The 4789-nt window shown below is 38.2% G+C and overlaps 1 non-coding gene across 1 annotated transcript; it reads left to right on the top strand.

The window, feature by feature from the left end:
* Positions 1–959: 959 nt before the first annotated feature.
* Positions 960–1043, top strand: Trnay-gua. The gene is given in 2 exon segments: positions 960–996; positions 1008–1043. It is a non-coding gene; the product is annotated as a tRNA-Tyr (tRNA).
* Positions 1044–4789: the final 3746 nt, after the last annotated feature.

Below are 4789 nucleotides of genomic sequence, written 5' to 3'. Positions count from 1 at the left end.
TTTTTTCAAACGGTGACAATTTTGAGAAAATAGTCGTAACAGAGAATAAAGCCTACCTTGATTGAAAAGACTAAATAAAAAAGTTGTTAACAAAAAACGAGTTAAAAGAAATTTTTAATAACTCAACTTGAACATGCCTTATTATTAAGAACCTATTAATATTTATTACTAGTGTGAACTTTCTTTAAAAATTCTTTGTCACTTCAATCGGTATCATTAAAACATGACAATATATTTGAGGAAGTTCCTTCCGCTAATAGACATGCCTTATGTTTCGCATATTTCACGTGATTTTTAATGTCCGAACGCCCACCATGAGTTACTGAAAATTCTGAAAGCACAGTTTACGTTTCACTTTGTCAACACGATCACAAACTTATTTCAAAAACGGATAATCCTGTTTTAATTCATCAGTAAACACAGTTTCTTTTTGGCATTTTGGAGATTAAATTAATTTAATGCACAGTACAAAATAATCGCAATTGCAGACTAGCAATTTGAACTCAACTAAGATAGCACAGTGGTCTCCAAACTTTTTGATCCCGTACTCCTAAGACGAAAATAATTGTAAATAATATATGTATGTGTAGTCAAAACTCAAATTATTTATTATTTATTTTAAACAATATACATGCATTTAAATTAAATTACAAATTTACATTTTGAATTAGAATTACAGTTCTATACAGTCAAAATACTGTGTACATTATTTTGAAGGGAAACTTGGTGTACCCCAAGTATCACTTTGCATACCCCTGGGGTACGCGCACCTCAATTTGGAGACCACTGAGATGGGACAAGCGCAACAATGACGTGACTAGAATAAGTTTCATGTTGTCAACTCTGAAACAAAATATCTAAAAAATGAAATTAAATATCTGGATCTCATAAAATCTGTGAAAAAATAATCATTTAAATTCATTAGGCCACATGCTATAAATTTTGGGAAAAACTCAGCTTGGTCGATAGCTCAGCTGGTAGAGCGGTGGACTGTAGTGGCTATAGCTATCCATAGGTCGGTGGTTCAATTCCGCCTCGACGGACGTGATTGTTTTTTTTCTCACGTTCGGCGCCAAAACTTACGAGAACCAATTCGCACCCTCGCTATATATGTCGTTTCGAGAACACGCGTATGCCAAAATACTCGTCCTGTGAGAATTCAGTTTTCATTTTTCATGACAGAAGTCAGGAGCGAAGTGTGATAATCTGATGGAACTGATAAAAGAAATTATATAATTTTCCACTTAAATCTACTTAAATAAGTAATTAATTTACTTTAATGTTCACTTAAAATGTTTAAAAACGATAGAAAATTTTGGCATAAAAATAATATAACCTAAAAAAGGCTATAAACTTCAACATTTTGAAAAACTGCTATGTCACTCAACATTTAACAAGAAATGGGGATGTTTTGCTTCCTTTCTCCAACCCTTATATCTTAGAATTTTGCACACCACCTGGTCCAATGACACAACATTTCTGGGCAGTGGCGTACCGTGGGTGTCAGACTGTCAGCCGCCCGGAGCGGAGGAAAATTTCGGCCCCCACTTATTTAGGTATTTCAATTTAAAGACCAAAATTCAGTTTTGTCACGGAACAAGCAATGAAAAATTCGGTGGTAGTGCAGCGACTTGTTTAAAATAGTTTTATTGGATATTAAATTAATGGTGTATATGAACGCGAATGAATCGTACAAGCAGAATAAAAAGGCCAACAGGTTTCGCAGGAACTCCTCGGATGAGAAAGTTACTAGTTCACCCGGCGAGCCGATTCCCGGACTTTCCGGACGATAGCACTGGAGGTAATGGATGGCCGCCGTTGGTTAGTCGAAACCTGGCCGTCTTTCTCCATCCATTTCCATTTCCACAAAGACTGTCTTTATCAGAAGGCGGTAAACGTGAATTAGTTAAGTCCACGACCACGTTTTAAACTAAAACAACATTTATTTACAACAATCTTACGAGTACACTTGAGAGAGAGCTACACGTGCTCATGGCAGCGATCACCCGACAAGAAAAAGGCAACAATACCCAGAATCCCATCCGGGAAAATCCCTTGTCCCCTTTTTCAATCCGGGATTCACGGGAAACTCCTAGAGGAGTGGCGCCATCTCACCAGTCCGTGATTTGTCGCCGCAGCACTATCGTAGGCGCGATGCAAATATAGATTAGGATGTTTCAAATTTTTACAAGATATTATTATTATTTATTGTGAAATTTTGCCGCCCCCTAAAAAGTGCTGCCCGGGGCGGGCCGCCCCTGCCGCCCCCACTACAGTACGCTACTGTTTCTGGGAAAAAGATGAGGTAATATTCGGGGATAAAAGGGCAAGTTTCCATACACTCGAAGCAGTTCTTCCAGACCTTGCCATAGGAAGGCAGTTCACGAAGAGAAGGAACATGCCATAGGGCCGGCAGATTATGCCATATCGACTCGTCCAGCATACCCATCGGCCCACTGAGTGAATATGCTACGGTCTTACTATTAAACCACGGTAATATGATGTTATTGTAAACTCTCTCTCTCCTACGGATTATAGTCATAGAGTAGACATATGTTTTATGTTTTGTTGTTTATTTACTTGTCCTTGTTATTTTGGTCTTCTGTGATTAAATTGTTGATTTTTATATTAATGACTTTCGTAGTCGAGTATATATTCCTTATGCACAACCCCACACAGAATCTTACTACTCGGGTTCTGTTAAATTAAGCCATTCAGTGACAAAGTGAGCGGATCTAACAGATCTGACGATTAGAGGGCCTTGACCCTCGTCTGTATTCTCACAGAAGGCTACAGTTCGCTATTTCGCGCAGAATTTAAAGAAAAGCTGTAATTGCGCGCTGTCATTGTTTTTACCAAAGCATTCGTTCAACTCGGCCGACATTAATTCGAAGATTTGAAGGCGTGAAAGAACTGGCAGCGTTCCGAGCTGCGTCGCCAAGAAACGCCTGAAAAAAAATTAATATTTGAAACGAAATAGCGGATTATTCACACACCTGTGTTCATGTATGCACGTTCGATCAACCAGGAAGAAAGAACAGGCGGAAGTTTGGTTTCGAGCATGTGAAGTCGATGCGGAAGTAACGGTCAAGATCGCGTTACGTTCTGTCCGTGCTTTATTAGCGTTGCACATGCAAACGCAACCAGACCGAAGATTGTAGATATCGTCCTATGCGCGAGCGAACATTTAACGTAACTGAAAATCTGTCGGCATTTCAGTTTGAAATGCCAACAGTTACGTTCAGTTACGAATGAGAAATAAGAGCCATCAGCGGGTGCAAAAATAGTTGGCGCCAGTTGCAAAAACCGTATCCCCGCAATCCCCGGTTTAGGAGACCGATGCCTTATCCATTAGGCCACAGGGAAGTCTCGTATAATAGTTTTTCGTATTGTTCAAATCGCCTGCGAAGTGTTAATTAATTGTAGCTGGACACGCACAGAATCCGTTTAAAAATTCTTGCGAAATGTTTTGCTATAACTCTGTTGGAGTGCGCGCCTTCACGCGGTAAAAACGGGCCGTTTATGGTGGTAAGCATCATGACGTTTTCCTCGGTTTCCTCCTCATGTCACTTAACAGTGACATTTCTGAACGTTTTCTTTTATTTTTTTATTAGTGAAAAATATAAGGTTTTCTTTCTGCGCAATGTTTACGGGAGTTTACAAAAGAACAATTAAGAGGAAAAGGGGTCCATGGGTAAAAAAAGGTTGAGAACAACTGGTCTAGAGCATGACTTGATCAGTTTTATGGCTGTAGTTTGTTGTGCGCGATACCTCTCGTTTTGCATCATGGGATAGTTGTGTCGTCATCTCTCTAGAACTCCCCACTGTAGCTAAGTCTGCAGGGTGACTTTCCGAGTGTCACGTGAGTTACGTTACATCCAACTCTTCTATGTAATGAGAACAAGGTGGCCACTGGCTAACCTACTCACCAGTCTTTCTAGACGATTACTTCTTAGCAGTGCTTTCGTTTCACATTACCTTTCAAAACATTTTATGTCTATGAAAACTTTCAAAAATGAAAAAAAAAATTTGCTTCCTTTTCCTTATATTAATTGTAAATTACTAACTTTTGTATATGAACTTTCACCAAATGTTTTTATTTCCATCCAATTAAACGTATCTGGTATTTATATTAATAGAATAATGCAAGATGGGAAAAGATAGAATAACTATTATTGACACTTTTAAAATAGTAAATTATCACGTAATTTCGTTTCACGAATATTGTAATATTTTTACAAATATTTTAAACATAAATATAGTACTTTGAAATTCGAACAAATAGCTTTTACTCGTTAAGTATTGCTTTACAATATTCCGCATCGATTAAATTCGTCAAAGATTAACTGGATATTCGACTTTTGCACAGTTTCCGCTTCTATGCATAACATGGCTACTGCGTTGAAACGAGTTTACGCTTTCCTACAGCGTAGGTAGCTTTTCATTACTTTTAATTTAAACAACGAGCTGTAGAATTTACACAAATGCTTTCTAACAGCTATAACGACTTTAGGACAAATAACGTTACATAATAATTAACGTGCTGCTTTCACAACTTCTAAATTTTCAAGAATGAAAATTTAGAAGTTGTGAAATACGTAAACCGTGGAAATCGTCATGATGCTTACCACCGTAAACGGTCCGTTTTTACCGTGTGACGGCGCGCACTCCAGCAGAGTTATAGCAACACGTCCACAATAATTTTTAAACGGATTCTGTGCGTGTCCAGCTACAATTAATTAACAATTCGCAGGCGATTTGAACAATAGGAAAAGCTGCGATACGAGAC

The sequence above is a fragment of the Centruroides sculpturatus genome, unplaced genomic scaffold (assembly GCF_000671375.1).
Source record: "Centruroides sculpturatus isolate CEXI.00-Female unplaced genomic scaffold, Cexi_2.0 scaffold2863, whole genome shotgun sequence".
NCBI classification, from domain to species: Eukaryota; Metazoa; Arthropoda; class Arachnida; order Scorpiones; family Buthidae; genus Centruroides; species Centruroides sculpturatus.
Note: the sequence above shows the minus strand (reverse complement) of the source record. Positions and strands in the feature narration are given on the sequence as shown.